Here is a 23,295-nt window from a genome sequence, read left to right on the forward strand (position 1 = left end):
AAAGGATCTAATACATAGGATGTCAAATTCCTTAAGTCTTTCAAGTCTGGTTGTCTGAAACTGTACTTCTTTGTATTCCTTCTTTGTCTTTCATGTCTGAAAATTTGCAAATAGACCTCTTAAGTTCCTTGAAAACTTTCTTATTATTTTGATGATATGGATGCAAATGGGTGCATGTATGCATGAATGCAACAATCACACTCAAGGATCAAGCAAAGCACACCAAACAAAGGTCATGGGATGAATCATATTATCCTTAATATCAATCATCCATTTTGGTGGATTATGGTTTACACCTTATCAACACCCAAGTTCCATTGATATTAAGGATACATGAACGGATCAACCATGAATCAAAGGTTTGTTGCAAGTCACGAGCATGGAGTCTCGGTTGAGAACCACCCAAAGGGAGTGTACTAAGGTTTAAACCTGCCAAACATGTTCTACAAAAGGTTCCCATAGTCATCATCCCATCTTTTGGATATTATCGGAGAAACGAATACTCGTGTTCCAAAAATATTCTCAAGAGAGACTCTTATGAGTGTAGTATCGTGTAACAATCATATCAAATCTTACACTTGAACGACTTTCGCACTACATCCTAAAAATAGGCCAAGATGGGCTTGGTAAACTAAGGTCCTTGGCTTCTAAGGTCTATATTGGAAAGAGTAATGTCTAACCACAACTTACTTGTGTGACATTATTGATCCCAACATGACCTTCACCAAGTGAATGGGCTTGCAAGTCAACTTGCTAAGGAATAACTCCACACAAGTCAACAAGACTATTCCATTCTCCTATCCTAAGTTCACTCGAGTTCGGGTATAGAACTCATCTCACAAAGATCACCAAGCATACAAAGAATTAATATTCAAGCAATTCAAACATTACATACAATACAGTAATCCCAAATTGCACAAAAATATGTCACAAAACAAATACACAATACAATATAACAAATGTGAAATGTAGGCAAAACCCACTAGGCAAATTATTCCCCAGCAGAGTCGCCACTTTTCTGTAGCGGGGTATTCGTTACCATTGGAGACATTGACTAAATCCAAGGTAAATCATACAAGTCGAGTCGCCACCGCACTTCTATTTATCCAAAGGAATGGTTAGAAAGCGAACAAAAACCTAAAAGTTTTATCGAATCAAAAACTAGTAAAAATGTTAGAGATCTGGGTAAGGGGGTTGGTTATGCAACGGGAAGGTGTTAGGCACCCAAGACATCCTAGGTACTCCTAGGGAGCCCTTTTCACATTTTTTGCAAGGTTGGTATTTTGTGAAAATTTGTTTGTGCAAACATGACTGAAGAGATGAGAAAAAAATATACAAGTTATTTACATTTTGTGTTTGAATGGATAAACCCATTGCCTACGTACCATCTTAAAAAAGATTAGGATCAAAACCTCGTAGTTCGGGGTAAAAATCTCAAAATGAGTTGGTGAATTGATTGGTCCGAAAGCCTTAAGGTCTTTTGTTATCCAAGGGAGAAAACTTAAACCAAAAACCACAAATCCACCATGTGAGGATAGCTTCAACATGCTAGTGAGGGGTTAACCCTATAATAAGCATGGAAGACTCATTGTCCATCACTAAGGATATAGGTGAGTATTACATCTACCTCAAGGATAACTTAAACCTAATAGCTAAAGGTTATGAAAAGTTTTTCTTAAGAAAGTGGCCATTGAAACCACAAAAAGACATTTAAATGGGTTGTATTTACCAATGAAAAGTATTCACAAAATGTGGTCAAAGTGGATTTAAAGATTCAATTCAAAATAAGTATTATGAAAAGAAAGTTTTAAAATCAAATGCATAAGGCCTAGGTTTCTCATGTTGAAAACAAGTGTTAAATGTTTGCACAAAAGTTTTGGCTAGGGTTAGAGTGAAGAGAAGAAGAAGAATGGCTAAGATCCTCAGCATACAAGAGGTGAGGGAAAAGAGAATAAAACCACACAAGGAGTTCCTCTCTTGAGATCATATTGATGATCCAAGTAGCTCCCATCCTTTGGAATAGGCAATCACAAGCATAAACTCAAGCAATCAACAATCAATGAATTCTGAGATAAAGTTCCTCAAGGCATCTTGGATCTCTCTCTCTTAGGAGATCATGGTAATGGTTCCTCAATTAGGCTCAAGTTGGAATCCCTAGCACAAAGAAAACACACATCAAAAAGTTTTATAACACAATTAAAGGATGGACAAGAGTGAGTTTAGAATGTGGCCCTTTCAATGTTCTTCCTTAATCTTTAAGCATTCTAAAGGCAGGAGGCCTAGTTTCTCTTTGACATTTATAGAATTCTAAAGGCATGAGGCCTAGTTGCTCTTCAAATTCCATTTTTTGGGTAAGGTCCTAAATTCTAAGTCCATTTTGTCCAATTCTTGGCATTTCGTTCACAACAAACAGACAAACACAAGAACAAAAGATATATACACAATTATATACCCAAGTGGGAAAAAGGCAAATGGCATTAACATAAACATGTGCTCCAATGAGCAAAGGAAAAAGAAAATGAATAATATGTGCAAGAATAGTAAATTGCATAAAAGTAAAGTGCATAAAATAAATGTTAATTGTTAGTGGTTAATAGTTAGTGTGCCATAAGGCAAAATTTAGCGCTATGTTAAGCAATCATAATTGGACTTATGTAGAAGTCACAACTATCTGAGGCCGGTCAATAATAATGTAGGCAACAACATAAGTTAGAAGTCTTGATTAGTGAGCCAAGTTCCAATAACTTGTCATGCCAAAAAGAAGAAGAGAATTGATCTTGTATTGGTTTAAGCCTTTTGCATGATTTAGAAAACAACCTATCCTTAATACAAAGCCATTCACTTGATCAATTGATCAAGATGAATTAGATTTGGATCAAGGAAGATTAAGTCTCCCTAATCAATGCTAACTTATCAACCTTCAACTCATTGATCAAAAAGAAAAAAGAAGAAGAACAAGGAGATGGATAAAAGAAATAAAAGAAGGCAAAAATACAAATGCATTAAATGAAATAAAATGTACCAATCATCATATGTTGACCAATGAGATTGAAAGTCAAAGCCAAACAATCAAAAACAGAAGTGAGATGAAGATTGAAAGTCAAGAAATGAACAAAGTATTTTTGGCATTTTTTAATATTTAATTAAACTTGAATTAAAAATAAAAGAAAGGTCAAACTTCAAAATCACTTCCAATCAACTTTGAAAAGTCCAAGTGATTTATCCTAAGTTCAACAAGGTCAAACAAAGTTTGACAAAAAATTTCACCATTTTTAAAAGTCAGAAACTATTTTTAATAAATAAAAAATGAATAAAAATAACCTAATCGAACTAAAATCTCAAATAAATCTCAAATCAATTAAAAAATTGATGAGAATATTTTTCATAGATCCATCATCATTCATATAGGTTAAGAAAATATTTTTGTATTTTTTGAATATCCAAAACTATTTCAAATGAATTAAAAATAACCAGAAAAGGGAAAATTCATTAAAAATACCAAATGATGAAATAAAAAATATTAAAAATCATTTTAAGAAACTATAAATTATTTTGAGACTAATGCAATTGGTCCCAAATTTTTTGGAGTTAAAATGAAAGAGTTATGATTTTTTGAAATAAAATGCAATAAATAAGAAAATGCAAAAAGCCTGGCGCGTTGGATCAAGTTTCATTAAATGATGTGGCACATCAGATGGCTCACAGACGTGCGCGTATCATAGGCTTTAGTCAAAGGCGAAACACAATGTATTAAAAAAAGTTATAACAATGAATGGCTTCGATTAGATCTGGAAATGCAATCACACGGTCCATATTGGATCTGGCAATGAAGCAGCCACCGGAGCCACCTTCTTCTCCGGTGAGCTTGCATTTTTCAGCCACCATAGCAGACAACCAAAGTTTAACCAAATCACGCGATCTATACATCATTGGAATGTTGGGATGATGTACATCATCCCTGTACCATCCATTTTCACTCTAGATTTCCATGGTGTGAGAAATCAGAGGTTGAAAAGTCCGGTGTTCATCATGAACTCAATGGATTTCAAAAATTAAATGCATAATCATGATGCCTCTATTGAGAGGACTTCAGCCAACACAAGATCCAAGAAAATAGGTCAAAGGATGATGAGATTCGAAGAAAATACCAGTTGAAGAGCAAGCTTAATTTCTGGAGACTTGAGCTCGATTCCTTGCTTTCTTTGCCAAAACAGAAGATCAATGAGATGAATGGTGAAGACTTAGAAGCTTTAGATCCAAGGATTCAACCAGATGTAGTTGAATTTTGGATCTGAAAAATTTGGAGAAAAATGAACTAGCTTCTTTGGTAATGGTTATGGATTCAATTGTGCAGCATCTTAGGCGCCATTAGGTTGAGAATTGAATGAAGAGGAGCATATATTTATAGCTGAACTTGAAGCAAGGCAAGGCAAAACTCGTGTGCATGGAATTTCAACCCTTCATGCATGGGCCTGTACAGGCGCGTGCAAAGCCTAAAAGTTGATGCAAATGAATGCTGAACACCAACCAAGTTGAATTGGACGTGTAATTTGAATGGCAATTGCTTGTGTATCAAGATTTCATGTGATTTCCATAATTTGACCTGAACATTCACCTCTTCGAAAGTCCCAATTGGAAAGTCCAAACATGATCATGTGAGTAATGGTTGGAAAGGTCTTGATGTAAGGAACAATTGTTATGTTGGACAAAAATCCATTTGAAGTGTGGAAATTTATGAAATTCGAGTTTAAAGTGCAAGGTGCATGACATGTCAAAGCAAGGTTTCTAAATTTGGCCAATTTTCAAGCCCCTCTGTTTTGATGATACAAGCCTCAACTGAAAAAACCTCCAACATCAAATTTGTAGATATTTTCAAGACACTCAAAATGGACTTAAATTGTGAATCATTTGGATTTTTGATGAAAGAGTTATGGGCACTTGAAGTTGGACTTTTTTGCCTTTTAATGCCTTTGGTCAAAAAGGACCTATAATGTCTTGCATTATCACATGTATTTCCTTTGAGATTTTGAAATTTTTCTCAACATAACATTTGAAGTAGACATCTTAATCTTTCCAATGCATTTGATACCACCTCAAAATTGTAAAAAATGAATGAGTTGTGTCCTTGGGAAGTTGACCCAAGATTATGTCTTGGAATGGATGATGACCTTCCAAGCTTCAAATCAATTTTTGATGAACATGAAAGTTGTTCATATTGTCCTTAAGAACATTTTTGCTTTTGGAATAATCTCAATTTGACCAACACATTAAAAGTTAGGACTCAGTGCATTTCAAAATAGTCAGATGAATTGACTGATCAACTTCTCAAGTCCACAACTCATACCTTGATGAATTGATGATTGAGGATGCTCAAATAAGTTCAAATATGCATGAAATGATGAATTAAAGAACTTCCCTTGATTGTCTTTGACCATGGGCTGAGGTTGCTTCATGAGCAAGGCATTGTGGTACACAAATGAATTAGGGTTTCTCTGGGGAACAAACCTCAAACCCTTTGACTTGCTTTGATCAAAAATGATGAATTGAGATACTAGGGAGGCATATTTGATGGATTAGAGCTTTGGGAACCATTACCATGCTTGCTTTCATCTTCTCTTGGCCATGTCATTGCACAAAGGATCTCCTAGAAGCTTTTGACCTTGTGATTGCTCAGGCTACAAACAAAAGATGTTATATTTTTGTGCTTTTGGTTAGTAAACAAAATAAGAAAAGCAAATGATGTATAATTCAAGCATGCTTGGTGATCTCAAACCACTCACAAGGAGTCCCACCCAAAGGAAAAGGAACCCAAGATGCTCATTGATCCTTGAGGCTATGCAAATGCAATGTTATGATGCCTTGAGGGATCTTAGGGCCAAAATTGGGGTCTTACACAAGTTCCATTGATATTAAGGATACAAGAACGGATCAACCATGAATCAAGGGTTTGTTGCAAGTCACGAGCATGGAGTCTCGGTTAAGAACCACCCAAAGGGAGTGTACTAGGGTTTAACCTACCAAACATGTTCTACAAGAGGTTCCCATAGTCATCATCCCATCTTTCGGATATTATCGGAGAAACGACTACTCGTATTCCAAAAATATTCTCAAGAGAGACTCTTATGAGTGTAGTATCACGTAACAATCGTAACAAATCTTACACTTGAACGACTTTCGCACTACATCCTAAGAATAGGCCAAGAAGGCTTGGTAAACTAAGGTCCTTGGCTTCTAAGATCTATATTGGAAAGAGTAATGTCTAACCACAACTACTTGTGTGATATTACTGATCCCAACATGACCGCCACCAAGTGAATGGGCTTGCAAGTCAACTTGCTAAGGAATAACTCCACACAAGTCAACAAGACTATGCCATTCTCCTATCCTAAGTGCACTCGAGTTCGGGTATAGAACTCATCTCACAAAGATCACCAAGCATACAAGGAATTAATATTCAAGCAATTCAATCATTACATACAATACAGTAATCCCAAATTGCACAAGAATATGTCACAAAAATAATATACAATACAATACAACAAATATGAAAAGTAGGCAAAACCCACTAGGCAAATGCTCTCCCCAGCAGAGTCGCCACTTTTCTGTAGCGGGGTATTCGTTATTATTAGAGATATTGACTAAGTCTAAGGTAAACCATACAAGTCGAGTCGCCACCGCACTTCTATTTATCCAAAGGAATGGTTAGAAATCGAACAAAAACCTAAAAGTTTTATCGAATCAAAAACTAGTAAAAATGTCAGAGATCGGGGTAAGGGGATTGGTTATGCAATGGGAAGAAGTTAAGCACCCAAAACATCCTAGGTCCTCCTAGGGAGCCCTTTTCACACTTGTTGTAAGGTTGGTATTTTGTGAAAAATTTGTTTGTGCAAACATGATTGAAGAGATGAGAAGAGAATATACAAGTTATTTACATTTTTGTGTTTGAATGGATAAACCCATTGCCTACGTACCATCTTAAAAAAGATTAGGATCAAAACCTCGTAGTTCGGGGGTAAAAATCTCAAAATGAGTTGGTGAATTGATTGGTCCAAAAGCCTTAAGGTCTTTTGTTATCCAAGGGAGAAAACTCAACCTAAAACCACAAATCCACCATGTGAGGATAGCTTCAACATGCTAGTGAGGGGTTAACCCTATAATAAGCATGGAAGACTCATTGTCCATCACTAAGGATATAGGTGAGCATTACATCTACCTCAATGATAACTCAAACCTAATAGCTAAAGGTTATAAAAAAATTGATTAAGAAAGTGTCCTTTGGAACCACAAAAGTATTTGAATGAGTGGTATTTACCAATGAAGAGTATTTACAAAATATGGTCAAAGTTGATTTAAAAGTTCAATTCAAAAAATAAGTGTTACAAAAAAGTTTGAAAATAAAAAGCATAAGGCTTAGGTTTCTAATGTTTGAAAAGAAGTGTTAAATGTTTGCACAAAAGTTTTGGCTTGGGTTAGAGTGGAGGGAAGAAGAAGAATGGCTAAAGTCCTAATCATACAAGAGATAAGGGATAAGAAGCAAGACCACAAATGGACTTCCTCTCTTGAGATCATATTGATGATCCAAGTAGCTCCCATCCTTTGGAATATGCAAGCAAAATAATAGTAAACTCAAGCAACTATCAAACAAGCCTCTTAAGAGATCCTCAATGTATCTTGTATCTTTCACTTTGGATGAACATGGCAATGGTTCTTCAATTTGAGCTCTCATAGAATTCCTTAGAACAAAAGCACACACATCAAAAGTTACATGAAGTAAATCAAGAATGGACAAGAGTGAGTTTAGAGGTTTGGTCCTTCTAGTCCATCTTCAATATTAAGGTCCTTTTACTCCAATTTTCATAGGGAAAGTCCTAGAAACTAAGTCCATTTGTCCATTTCTTTGCATTTGGTCCACAACAATCAAAACAAAACACAAGCACAATAGTACATACACAATTATGTGCTCAGGTGAGCAAAAGGCAAATTGCATTAACATAAACATGTGCTCAAATGAGCAAAGAAAAAAAAGCAAATGAGTAACATGTACAAGAATAGTAAATTGCATAAATGTAAAGAGCAAAAAGTAAATGTTAATGGTTAATGGTTAGTGTTAGTAGTTAGTGTGCCATAAGGCAAATATAGCGCTATTTTAAGCAATCGTAATTGGACTTATGTAGAAGTCACAACTATTTGAGGCCGGTCAATAATAATGTAGGCAACAACACAAGTTAGAGATATTGATTAGTGAATCAAACTCCAACAACTTTCCATGCCAAAAAGAAGATGAGAAATGATCTTGTATTGGTTTAAGTCCTTTGCATGATTTAGAAAGAAATCTATCCTTAATGCAAAGCCATTCACTTGATTATTGATCAAGATGAATTAGATTTGAATCAAGGAAGATTAAACCTCCTTGATCAATGCTAACCATCAACCTTTAACTCATTGATCAAAAAGAAAAGAAGAAGAAGAAGAAGATGAAGAATAGAAATGAAGAATTAAAGTGCATTAAATGAAATGGAATGTACCAATCAACAAATGTTGACCAAAGATAGGGAAGATCAAGGTCAAACAATAGAAAACAGAAGCAAGATGAAGATTGGAAGTCAAGATATAAACAAAATATTATTGGCATTTTTAATATTTAAAATAAAACTTGAATTAAAATATTAAAGAACGGTCAAACTTCAAACTCACTTCAAATCAACTTTGAAAAGTCCAAGTGAATTATCCCAAGTTCAACAAGGTCAAACAAAGTTAGACAAAAAATTTCAGCATTTTAAAAAGTTAGAAACTATTTTAAATCAATTAAAAATGCATAAAAATAACCTAATTGAACTAAATCTCAAATAAATCTCAAATCAATTAATAAATTGATGAGAATATTTTTCATAGATCTATCATCATTCAAATAGGTTGAGAAAATATTTTTGTATTTTTTGAATATCAAAAACTATTTAAAATGAATTAAAAATAACCAGAAAAGAGAAAATTATTAAAAAGTAGCAAGTGATAAAATAAAAAATATTAAAAATCATTTTTAGAAACTAGAAATTAAAAGAGAAATATTGCAATTGGTCCCATAATTTTTGGACCAATAATGAAAGAGATATGGATTTTAGAAAATGAAATGGAATTAAAAATAAAATAGAAATTAAAATCAGAATAAAAAAAGATGGAAAAGCGTGAGCCCTTGGATCTGAGCTCATTAATTGAGCTGGCAGATCCAAGCATCCACAAGCGCGTGCCCAACGTATTCCTAAGTCAATGCAACCACACGCTGTTTAATAAAAAGTCATAACAATGAGAGGCCTAGATCTAATCTGGAAATGAACATGGACGGCCACGATTGGATCTGGAGACCAGACAGTGGCCAGCGCCACCGTCTTCTCCGGCTAGCTCCGGTGAGAGCTCAAATTTGCAGAAGAGCAAATGTGCACCAAAATGCACGATCCAGGTATCAAATGAAAGGTGAAGTGATGTACATCACTCCTATGCCACTCAATTCCACTCTAGATCCCTATTGAGAGAGAAATCAGAGATAGAACTTTGGTGGTGTTCAACTGAACTTGTTTGATTTCAACAATTAAGAACACAATAATGATGCCTCTTTGCAGAGGACTTCAGACAACACACAATCAAGGCAAATGGAGTAGTATATGAGGTGTTTCGAAGCAAAATGCAGTTGAGCAAAACCTTTGGATTGTGAAGAATTGAGTCACGATCTTTGATTCCTTTTGCAAACAGAAGCTTCTATGGATCAAATGAAAAAGGTTTAGGAACTATGGATCTTAAAATTCAATCGATGCAATTGAATTTCAGATTTGAAATTTTTGAAAGAAAGTGAAAAGTTCCTTTGGTGAGGGTTAAGTTTTGAGTTCAGCAGAGGTTTAGGCGCCTTTAGGTTAAAGAATGAGAGCTCACATGCCATGTATTTATAGCCAAAGCCATCTGAAAGTGCATGAACAAAGTGTGCATGGGAGAAGAGGGCCTCCATGCATGGGCCTGTACAGGCGCATGGATGGCCCAATTCTAATTAGAATTGATTACTATACATCACCAAATAAGAAATGGACGTGCAAATTGAATGTTAACAGCTCATGCAATGTGTTTGAAATGAATTTCACAAAATGCACTATAATGTTCTCCTCTTCGAAAATGATATTTCCAACATTGAAACATAGGCTTATGGGTAATGGTTGGAAAGCTTATTGCATAAGGAACAAATGTCATGTTGATCAAAACTTCATTTGGGCCTTGGAAATTAATGAAATTTGAGCTTGAAGTATAGGGTGCAAAACATGCATATGTGAAGTTTCCAAATTTGGCCAATGTTCAAGCCCTTTTGTTTCAATGATGCAAGCTCCAAATGATAAAATCTTCAACATGAAAGTTGTAGATTTTTCAAGACAATAAATTTGGACTTAAATTTTGCACCATTTGGATTCTTAATGAGGAAGTTATGGGCACTTGAAGTTGGACTTTTTCACATTTCAATGCATTTGGTCCAAAGTGACCCATAATGTTTTGCATTATCACATGTATTTCTTTTGAGATTTTGCAATTTTTCTCAACATAACATTTTAAGTAGACACATTAAGATTTCCAATGCATTAAGTCTCACCTCAAAATCATGAAAAATGAATGAGTTATGTTCTTGGGAAGTTAACCCAAAATTAGGGTTTCAGTCAAAATGACCTATAATGTCTTGGAATGGATGATGAACTTATAAGATTCAAATCAATTTTTGATGAACATGAAAGTTGTTCATATTGTTCTTAAGAAAATATTTTCCCTTGGGGTCATCTCCATTTGACCAACACATAAAACGTTAGGTCTCAGTGCATTTCAAAATAGTTAGATGAATTGATTGATCAACTTCTCAAGTCCACACCTCATATCTTGATGAATTGATGATTGAGGACGTTTAAATAAGTTCAAATATGCATGAAATGATGAATTAAAGAACTTCCCTTGATTGTATTTGACCATGGTTTGAGTTTGCTTCATGAGCAAGGCACAGTTGATGGACAGATGAATTGGGGTTTCCTTGGGAAACAAACCTCAAACCCCTTGATTTGCTTTGATCAAAATGATGAATTGAGATACTTGGGAGATATATTTGATGTATGGGAGCTTTGGGAACCATTACCATGCTTGCTTTCATCTTCTCTTGACCATACCATTACACAAAGGATCTCCTAGAAACTTTAGACCTTGTGACTGCTCAAACTACAAACAAAAGATGCTAGTGACATATTTTTGTGCTTTTGAGTTAGGAAATGAAATGAGAAAAGCAATAATACAATTCAAGCATGCTTGGTGATCTCCAACCACTCACAAGAGACCCCATCCTAAAGGCAAAGGGAACCAAGATGCTTATGATCCTTGAGGCTATGCAAAATGCAATGTTATGATGCCATGAGGGATCTTAGGGTCTTACAATCACTCAAAAAAATTTCACACTTTCGAGCTTGAAATTCAGTATCATTAGTTGAGTTTCAAAGCCTGATTCCTTAGCCAATCACTTCCATTACATTCATAGATCAAAGAGGAGCAAGGATCTTGGAGAATTTGTGGCTAGAAGTTCATCCATTTGAAGGTTTATTCTCAAACTTTTTGGATCTAGAACTCTTAATTCAATGTAGCATTCTAGTGTTTCTATGGTTTTCTGAAGTCCTCACACTTGAGGCAAGCCATTGGTGCTTTCTATTCTTCATTTCATGAGCAATCAGTATGAACACTATGATTTTCTCCTTCACATTTCTCTCAATATAGGAAGAGTGAGGGAGATCCATTGGTATAGTGATGATCTACATCACACGAGCTTCATTTCCATGTCCTTGTTTTCCATTTTCATTAAAATTTATTTCTCTGCAACTGGTGGCCGGAAGTTGTTGTCTCACCGGAGAAGATGGTGGTTTCCACCACCACCACCACGTGTGTCACTTCCTGGCCATTGGATCAGCTTGCCACGATCTAATCTCACACGTTCATTTTAAATACTTCATTTAAGGTTGGATGTGGCGCGTTTGACTTGGATGTATCATGCGCCATCAGATCTGAACCGTGCCAGATGCCACGTCAATCAATGAATGTGCATCTGATGGTTGTGGTTTGTTCACTTATTTTCATTTTCCATTTATTTTCTGTTAATTCCTTTTATTTTCAAAAATTCATTAAAAATTCATTTGAAGTCAGAAAAATCTGAGACCAATTCCAAAAAATTCCTTGAAAAATCTAGTTTCATATTATGATTTTTAATTATTTTTGTGACTTCATTTGATATTTTTTATGAATTACTTGGTTTTTAATGGTTTTAATTCATTTTAAAATACTTTTTAACTTTTAAAAAATCCAAAAATATTTTCATAGCATTAGTGGATCATGATAAGTCAATGAAAAATAGTCTCAACAATTTCTTGATTGTTTTGAGATTATTTGAGATTTTAATTCATATTATGCTATTTTTAATTGTTTTTTAATTACTTTCTGGTTTCAAAAATTTGTGAGAAAACTAGTCAAGGCTTGTTTAACTATGTTGAACCTATGAGAATTTAATTGGACTTTTTGAAGTGGATTTGAATTGAATTTGAGGTTCAACCTTATTTGCTTATTTTTTATTTGCATTTTATTTTAATTCAAAAAATACCAAAAAAATATCATTTACTCTTTGACTTGTTATCTTCATTTCTTTTCTGTTTGGTGTTGATTGAGTTTGATTTGAATCAACTTTGGTCAATTGGATTTGGGTGTTGTATTATTTCCCCATCCCTTTCATCTTCATCCCTTTCTTTCCATCAATGACCAATGAGTTAAAGTCTTGAGGTTGGTTTTGACAAATGAGAAGCTTAACCTTCTTTGATTCAAAACAAATTCCACTTGATCCATGATCAAGTGAGTTGTTTTGTGTCCAAGATAGGTTGCTTCTTGGTCAAGCAAATAACCAAAAGTCAATACAAGGCCCTTCCCCTTTTGTTTGGCATGACATGATCTCTAACTTTTGTTCTTTGCCTATATTCTTATAGGTGTGAATAATACATTAGTCCACTTACGATTGCTTAACATAGCGCTACATTATCTTATGACAAGCTAACATAACCTTACTAACTACTAACTTTAATTTGAGCTTTTAATTTCTTGCCATTTATTTTTGCTCATTATTCATATTGATTTTCATCTTTTCTCACTTGAGCACATATTTTATGTTTATGTCATTTTTGTTTTGCTCATTTGAGCCCATTATTGTATATAAATATATTGCTATCGTGTATTGTTTTGTGTTTGTTTGATGTGAACCCAAATGCAAAAGGAAAAAGGAATTAGAACTAGGACTTACCCATGCTTAAAGAAGTTTAAGAGCAACTAGGCCTCATGCCTTTAGAATGCAAAAAATATGTTGAAGATCAACTAGGCCTCATGCCTTTAGAATGCTAAAACTCAAAGTTGATCTCAAAGGACTTCTCCTCCAAACTTATTCTTTGTCCATTCCCTTTATTGTGTTGTGAACTTTTTGATGTTTGCTCTTGTGTGATAGGGATCCCATCTTAATATTATGAAAAGAGGACCATTGTCATTAGTAGCCAAGATAAGAGCCAACCCAAATGGAGATCCTAGGAGCTTGAATTCAATTATTGATTGCTTGTTTGTGTGCCAAGTCCAAAGGAAAGGAGCATCTTGAGTCATCTCTATGACTTCAAGAAAAGGAACTCCAAGGGTTTTTCTTTCCCCTCTCATCTTTGTATGCTTTAGGAATAGCCCTTCTCTTCTTCTCCCCCACTCTAACCAAGCCAAAAATCATTTTCAAAACTTTGACTTTATTTCAACTTAGAAACCTAGACCTTATGCCTTTGACTTTTCAAAACTCTTTTCATAAATACTCATTGTAAATGAACTTTAATCCAACTTTGACCTCATTTTTTAAATGAATCTAACTTGTAAATATAACTTACTTCAAGTTGTTTTGTGGTTCCAATGGCCGCTTTGTTAAAACCTTTCAAAAACACTAGTCATAGGTTTGAGTTATCATAGTGGTTGATGTAAATCTCACCTCATCCTTAGTGTTGGATTATAAGTCTTCCATGCTTATTATAGGGTTAACCCCTCACTAACATGTTGAAGACTTGCTCACATGGTGGATTGTTGGTTTAGGTTGAGTTTTCTCCCTTTGATAACAAAATACCTTAAGGCTTTTGATCAAAATCAATTCACCAATCTTTGAAATTTTTACCCCGAACTACGAGGTTTTCATCCTCCTTTGTGATGGTACGTAGGCAATGGGTTCATCCATTCAAACAACGAAATTTGTAAAAATAACCTATTCTCTTCTCATCCCTCTAATATTTTGCACAAATCTTTTCACAATTACCAACCTACAACACATATTTGCAAAAAGGATATCCTTAGAGTACTAAGGATATTTTGGATGCGTAAAACCTTCCCATTTCATAACCAACCCCCTTACCTAGATCTTTGACATTTTTATTAGTTTTTTATTTGAAAAACTTCTTACTTGGCTTTTGCTCGCTTTTTAGCCTTTCCTTTGGACAAATAAAACTACGGTGGAGACTCGAATTGTATATTGACTTTTGGTTTAGTCAATAAACCTAAAGGTAACGAAAACCCCACTACAGAAAAATGGTGACTATGCTGGGGAGAAACACTCTCTAGTGGGTTTAGCCTACTTTTTGCTTGTATGTGTTGTATGTTTATATTTATTTGTGACATATTTTTGTGCAAATTTGGGATGAATGTATTGATTTAATGTATGAATTGCTTGATATATTAATTGCTTGTATGCTTGGTGGTTTCTTGTGAGATGAGTTTTATACCCGAACTCGAGTGCACTTATGATAGGATAATGGCATACTCTTGTTGACTTGTGTGAAGTTATTCCTTAACAAGTTAGCTTGCAAGTCCATTCACTTGGTGGAGGTATTTGTTGGGATCACTAATGTCACACGAGTAGTTGTGGTTAGCCATTACTCTTTCCAATAGGAACCTTAGAAGCCAATGACCTTAGATACCTAGCCCATCTTGGCCTATTTTAGGGCGTAGTGCGAAGGCCGTCCAACTGTAAACTTGATACGATTGTTACGCGATACTACACTCATAAGAGTCTCTCTTGAGAATATTTTTGGAAGACGAGTAGTCGTTTTATCCGATAATATCCGAAAGATGGGATGATGACTATGGGAACCTTTTTAGAACATGATTGTAAGGTTTAACCATAATACACTCCCGTTGGGTGGTTCTTAACCGAGACTCCATGCTCGTGACTTACGACAAACCCGTGATTCGCGGTTGATCCATTCTCGTATATCCTCAATATCAATGAAACTTGGGTGTTGATAAGGTGTAAACCATAATCCATCAAAATGGATGATTGATATTGACGATGACTTGAGCCATCCCGTGACCTTTGTGTGGTGTGACTTGCTTGATCCTTGAGTGTGTTTGTTGCATCCATGCATCCATGTATTCATCCGCATTCATGTCATCAACAATAAGATTTTACAAGGAACTTAAAAGGTCTATTTGCAAATTTTCAGACATGGATAAGCAAAGAAGGAATACGAAGAAGTACAGTTTCAGACAACCCGATTTGAAAGAGTTAAGGCGTCTGACATCTTATGTATTAGAGCCCTTGGATTTCAAAGCTCGCCATGGAAAGCTTCTATCTATTCTTTCTACCAAAGTGGATGAAGGTCTGATGAGTGTGTTGGTGCAGTTCTACGATCCTCTGTATCAGTGCTTCACTTTTCTGGATTTTAAGCTTTTTCCTACATTAGAGTAGTATGCTTATCATATGGGTATACCTATTCTTGACCAATTGTCGTTCAGTGGTTTGGAGAAGATTCCGTCTTCTCCAGAGATTGCTGACATGCTTCACTTGGAGGTATCTAAAGTTGTTGCCAATATGACTACCAAGGGTGGAATTCAAGGTCTTCCGTCTGATTTTCTGATTGCCAAAGCTACTTTGTTTGGGAAGGCCATGAGTAAGGAAGCTTTTGAAGCCATATTTGTACTCCTCATCTATGGGCTAGCGTTATTCCCCAACATCGACAACTTCGTGGATGTGAATGCTATTAGGATTTTCTCTTCTCTTAATCCCGTTCCGACATTGTTGGGTGACACTTATTTCTCTTTGCATATGAGGATCCAAAGGGTGGTGGTTCCATTGTGTGATGTCTGCCTCTATTGTACAAGTGGTTTATTTCGCACTTGCCTCATACGCTTGCCTTCAGGGAGAACAAGGGATGTCTACGGTGCTCCACGAGACTTATGTCTCTCACTAATGATGATATCTCTTGGTATAATCGTGTTTACGATGGCGTTCATATTATTGATTCTTGTGGTGAGTTCTCCAATGTACCTCTTCTTGGTACATGTGGTGGAATTAACTACACCCCTGCTTTGGCTCGCCGTCAGTTTGGGTTCCCCTTAAAGGATAAATCTAACAACATTTTGTTGGAAGGCTTATTTTTTCAAGAGGGTAAAGATCCCCAAAACTTAAAGGATCGGATGGTCTGCGCCTGGCGCAAGGTTCATAGGAAAGGGAGGAATGAGCTTGGTCCGAAGAACTATTGCTTTGGAGCCTTACACCTCTTGGGTAAGGAAGAGAGCTCTCAAGTACCGCATGTCGTACGAGTATCCGAGACCTACCCCTATGATTATGGTTGGGCCTTCAACCCTTCCTAATCAAGGAGTAGAGGAGTTGAGAGACGAAGACTGTTCGTGTGCTTGGGTTCGCGAGCGTGAGGAGCTTCTTCAACAGCTTAAAGATAAGGATGTAGTGATATAGTTTCTAGAGCATCAGGTTATTGATGAGCCATCTGAGGGCCTGGATGTGTATGAAAAGGTGGACGAGATGAAAGACCAATTCCTTAAGCTGCGCAAGGAACTGAAAACTCTGAGACGCAAAGATCTGTTTGGCAAGAGTGCTGTTGAACTGTGCTTAGTACCCAACGTGAAAATCCCAGTCAAATTCAAAGTTCCTGACTTTGAGAAGTACAAGGGAAACATGTGTCCACTCATCCATCTTGGGATGTATACTCGCAAGATGTCGACCCAAACAGATAACAATCAACTACTGATTTACTACTTTCAGGATAGCTTGACAGGTGCTGCGCTTCGTTGGTATATGGGGCTAGAGAGTGCAAGCATCCATACTTTCAATGATCTAGGAGAGGCTTTCATGAAACAGTATAAATACAACGCGGACATGGCGCCGGACAGAGATTAGTTGAGGGCGATGTCCCATAAAGACAAAGAGACCTTCTAAGAATACGCCCAGAGGTGGCGAGAATTGGCAGCTCAGATAGTGCCACCTTTGGAGGAGAAGGAGATGACAAAGATCTTTCTGAAGACTTTGAGCTCTTTCTACTATGAGCGTATGATTTCTAGTGCTCCCTCGGACTTTACCGAAATGGTAAATATGGGGATGAGGCTAGAAGAGGGAGTCCGCGAAGGACGTCTGTCCCGCGATGACAATTCGACAAAGAAATACGGAGGATTTGCTAGGAAGAAAGAAGGGGAGACTCATGCTATTTCTTCCCATATCAAGAGAAGGCCCTCTATGAGGAGGAAAGAAGTCCGACCAGCTATTAACCAACACCGGGTGGCTCATATAGCACCTGCTTTCAGAGAAGCTCAACAACCACAACAACAACATCGTCAACAACAACAGGCTTACCAACCTCGCAACAATAACAACGCCAGCACCAGCAACTATGAGAGGAAGAGGGTGACTTTTGACCCGATTCCTAAGACCTATGCTGAATTGTATCCTTCCTTAATCGACAAAAAGTTGATAAATCCACGAGATCCTCCTGCTGTGCCAACCAATCCTCAGTGGTGGTACAAGCCTGAACTTCACTGTGTATATCATTCTGGTGCGCCCGGACATGACGTGGAAAACTGTTTTCCGTTATAGACCAAGGTGCAAGACCTTGTGAGGAGTGGGATACTATTCTTTAAGGATGTAGGCCCGAATGTCAAGAAGAACCCATTGCCCGAGCATGGGAAAGCAGCTGTCAGCATGGTTCAGGGGTGCCCTAACAAATACAAAGTCCTTTATAGGAATGACATAAGGCAATCCTTGGTAGAGATGCATAAGCTGTTGTGCGAGCACAGCCATTATGAGCATGATCATGATAGGTGCCAGGTGTGCACTGTCAATGAAAGAGGATGCCGTAAAGTAAGAAAGGACATCCAAGAGATGCTAGACCAAGGGATGATTGAGATACTTCAGAATCGTAATGAGGATGAAGTTGATGTTATCACTCCCGTGTTCAAAATTCCTGATCCTGTTGTCATTAAGTATGATGACAGTAAGAAGAATGTGTCGCCAATTCTTGTGATCAAGTCAGCGGGCCGTGTCCCGTATGTATCACATAGAGCGGTCCCGTACCGTTATAATGCTATTATGCTGGAAGATGGGAAGGAGGTGTCATTTCACTCAACCTCTGTGGTAAGCATTTCCGATGTTAGTGGAGTGACCCGTAGTGGTCGTGTTTTCTCGGCTTAGCCGAAATCCCACGAAGATGTCGTGAAGAGAGATGTTGCTAATCCTGCCGGACCCGTGGGGATTTCTTCTTCAAATCATTCTACTCCTATTGTGAAAGGTGTTGAACCTGTTGTTCTCAAAGCAGATAAAGCTCCTATCCTGGTTGGCCAATCTGGCATGTTGAAAGAGGATGGTGATGAGATGCTGAGGCTCATCAAGAGGAGCGGGTATAATGTTGTGGAGCAGTTGCTTCAAACTTCATCAAAGATATTTGTCCTATCTTTGTTGATGAATTTAGAGCCACACCATGAAGCGTTGCAAAGGGTGTTAGACGTGGCATACGTAGATCACGATGTCACAATTGAACAGTTTGATAAGATTGTTGCAAAGATAACTGCCTGCAACAATTTGAGCTTCTGTGATGATGATCTTCCCAATGAGGGAAAAAACCATAATTTGGATTTACATATCTCTATGAATTGTAAAGACGATGCCCTGTCCATTGTGTTGGTGGACACAGGGTCATCACTCAATGTATTGCCAAAGTCCACTCTCGCCAAACTTTCTGTTCAGGGGCCTCCCAGAGGAAGAGTAGAGTGGTAGTGAAAGCTTTTAATGGATCGCGCAAGACCGTGATCGGTGAATTAGACCTCCCGATCAAGATTGGACCTAGTGATTTCCAGATCACTTTCCAAGTTATGGACATACATCCGTCATACAGCTATTTGCTTGGTAGACCATGGATTCATGAGGCAGGTGGCGTGACATCCACCCTACACCAAAAGTTGAAGTTCGTTAAGAATAAGAAGTTGGTGGTGATAGTGGGAGAGAAGGCTCTCTTGGTCAGCCATTTATCTTCCTTTTCCTACATTGATGTTGAGGATGAGGTTGGAACTCCGTTCCAAGCCATGTCTATTGCTGAGCCTTCGACGAAAGGACTTCCTTCATTTCTCTCCTACAACGATGCGAAGTTGGCCATCGGGCATGGTGCAACTAATGGTTTGGGGAAAATGATAAAGGTGGAAGATAATAAGTCTCGGGCTGGTATAGGGTATTCTTCTGGTGTTTCTAATGATCTAGGGATGTTTCAGAGTGGAGGTTTCATCACACCGTTGAAGATCAGGAAGCTGTTGTCATCGTTGAAGAAGATGAAGAGGAAGATCTTGGCAACTTTGTCATACCTGGTGGAATCTGCAATAATTGGGTCGTTGTTGATGTTCCAACAATTATCCATAAGTCAACGTAATATGTTCATTTTTTGTTTAAAAAACCCTTCTCTCATGCCCAAAGGAGAAGTGAAGACATTGTTGGCATAATGAATACAATGATATTCATTCAATAATCGCATGTTAAATGTTTGTTTTCCAAATTATTTTTCCTTTTTGCTTTTTGCATGAAATTGGTGATCACTATAAAACCCTAAACAGAGAATAAAATCAATCTTTTCATCTGCATAATGATTTGCCTTGTTTGAATTCTGAAATCTCTTTTATACTCAAAATCGTTATGTAGGTTAATCAAACCCATTGAAAATAATGATCCAACACCATCTCCCAACTTTGAGTTCCCTATATTTGAGGCAGAAGAAGATGATGTTGAAGAGATTCCTAATGAGATTACTCGTCTTCTTGAGCATGAGGAGAAGATCATTCAGCCACATCTTGAGAATCTGGAAACAGTCAACTTGGGGTCTGAGGACTGCATTCGTGAAGTGAAGATTGGGGCACTCCTTGAAGAGTCTGTTAAGAAGGGGTTGATTGAGTTGCTACGAGAATATGTCGTATAAAGACATGCCTGGTCTGGATATTGATATCGTGCAACATTGCTTGTCGTTGAAGCGTGAATGTGTACCTGTGAAGCAAAAGCTCAGAAGAACTCATCCTGATATGGCAGTAAAAATTAAAGAAGAAGTTCAAAAGCAAATTGATGTGGGGTTTCTGGTGACTTCTACATATCCTCAATGGGTGGTCAATATTGTGCCTGTACCTAAGAAAGACGGAAAAGTCTGAATGTGTGTGGATTACCGTGACTTGAATAAAGTTAGTCTGAAAGATGATTTTCCTCTACCACACATTGATAGGTTTGTAGAAAATACGGCTAAATTCAATGTCTTTTCATTTATGGACGGATTTTCCGGTTATAATCAGACTAAGATGGCACCTGAGGATATGTAGAAGACAAAAGTCATCACACCTTGGGGAACATTCTGTTATCGAGTGATGCCCTTCGGTTTGAAGAACGCCGGAGCCACATATCAACGCGCTATGACTACCTTGTTTCATGATATGATGCACAAAGAGATCGAGGTGTATGTCGATGATATGATTGAAAAATCGAAAATGGAAGTTGAACATGTAGAACACTTGTTGAAGCTTTTCCAGCATTTGAGGAAGTACAAACTACGCTTGAATCCGAACAAGTGTACATTTAGAGTCTGTTCTGGCAAGTTATTGGGCTTTATTGTTAGCGAGAGAGGTATTGAAGTTGATCCTGCCAAGATCAAAGCAATACAAGAGATGCCTGCACAAAAAACTGAGAAGCAAGTCCGAGGTTTTCTTGGCCGCTTGAATTACATTTCGAGATTGACATCCCACATGACTGCCACATGTGCTCCTATATTCAAGCTCCTCCGGAAAGATCAGCGTCATGATTGGACCGATGATTGCCAAAAAGCCTTTGACAGTATCAAAGAGTATCTGTCCGAGCCTCCGATTTTGTCTCTGCCTGTTGAAGGGATACCATTGATTATGTACTTGATTGTGCTTGATGATTCCATGGGTTGTGTCCTTGGTCAGCAAGATGAATCAGGAAAGAAAGAATATGCAATATACTACTTGAGTAAGAAGTTCACTGACTGTGAGTCTCGGTACTTAATGCTTGAGAAGACATGTTGTGCTTTGGCTTGGGCCGCTAAGTGTTTACGCTAGTATATGTTGAATCATACAACTTGGTTGATATCCAAAATGGATATGATCAAGTATATCTTTGAGAAGCCTGCTTTAACTGGGAGAATTGCTCGTTGGCAGATGTTGTTGTCCGAGTATGATATTGAGTATCGAGCTCAAAAAGCTATTAAAGGTAGTATCTTGGCTGACCATTTGGCGCATCAACCAATTGAAGATTATCAGTCCGTGCAATATGACTTCCCTGATGAGGAGATTCTGTATTTGAAGATGAAAGTTTGTGATGAGCCTACGCTCGATGAAGGGCCAGAGCCTGGTTCCCGATGGGGTATGGTGTTCGACGGCGCTGTTAATCAGTATGGAAATGGTATTGGGGCAGTGATTATTACTCCTCAAGGCACACATTTTCCTTTTACAGCAAGGCTAACTTTCAAATGCACGAATAATATTGCGGAGTATGAGGCTTGTATAATGGGTTTGGAAGAATGTATTGATCTTAGGATAAAATATCTTGATGTTTATGGAGATTCGGCCCTTGTTGTTAATCAAATTAAGGGTGAATAGGATACGAATCAGCCTGGCCTCATCCCATATAAAGATTATGCGAGGAGGATTTCAACTTTCTTCACTAAAGTTGAATTTCATCATATTCCTCGAGAAGAGAATCGGATGGCGGATGCTATTGCTACGCTTGCTTCAATGATTGTTGTCAATAATTGGAATGAAGTCCCTAATATTGTCGTGATGTGCTTGGATAGACCAGCTCACGTGTTTGCAGTTGAGGAGGTGAAAGATGATAAGCCGTGGTATTATGATATCACGTGTTTTCTCCAAAGTCATATTTACCCGCTTGGGGCATCTGTTAAAGATAAGAAGACTTTGAGGAGATTAACTGGCACTTTCTACCTTAATGGTGATGTGCTTTACAAGAGGAATTTTGACATGGTTCTGCTCAGATGCGTGGATAGACACGAAGCAAACTTGTTGATAACTGAAGTCCATGAGGGTTCGTTTGGTACTCATTCCAAAGGACATGCCATGGCAAAAAAGATGTTGAGAGCAGGCTACTATTGGCTGACAATGGAGTCTGACTGCTGCAAGTTTGTGAAGAAATGCCACAAGTGTCAGATTTATGCGGATAAGATTCATATTCCCCCGTCACTTCTGAATGTTATTTCCTCACCATGGCCTTTCTCCATGTGGGGAATTGACATGATTGTCATGATTGAACCTAAGGCGTCGAACGGTCACCGTTTTATTCTCGTAGCAATTGATTACTTCACCAATATGGTGTGCCAGACAAGATCATTACTAATAATGGATCTAACTTGAACAATAAGATGATGAAAGAGATGTGTAGCGAATTCAAGATTGCACATCATAATTCTTCTCCCTATAAACCCAAGATGAATGGGGTTGTTGAAGCTTCAAACAAGAACATCAAGAAGATTATTCATAAGATGGTTGTTACGTACAAAGATTGGCATGAGATGCTGCCATTTGTTTTGCATGGATATCGTACATCCGTCCGCACTTCAACAGGGGCAACCCCTTTCTCCCTTGTATATGGCATGGAGGTTGTGATCCCCGTAGAGGTAGATATCCCATCAATGAGAGTCTTGAAGGAAGCCAAGTTTATTGAAGCTGAATGGGTTCAGAGTCGTTATGACCAACTGAATTTGATTGAAGAGAAGAGATTAACTGCCATGTGCCATGGTCAATTATATCAACAAAGGATGAAGAAAGCCTTTCATAAGAAGGTCAAGCCTCGGGTGTTCCGAGAAGGTGACCTCGTGCTCAAGAAAGTCTTGTCTTTCGCGCCCGATTCCAGGGGCAAGTGGACTCCAAACTATGAAGGTCCATACGTTGTTAAGAGAGCCTTTTCAG

Source organism: Lathyrus oleraceus, chromosome 4 (genome assembly GCF_024323335.1).
Source record: "Lathyrus oleraceus cultivar Zhongwan6 chromosome 4, CAAS_Psat_ZW6_1.0, whole genome shotgun sequence".
Classification (NCBI taxonomy): Eukaryota; Viridiplantae; Streptophyta; class Magnoliopsida; order Fabales; family Fabaceae; genus Lathyrus; species Lathyrus oleraceus.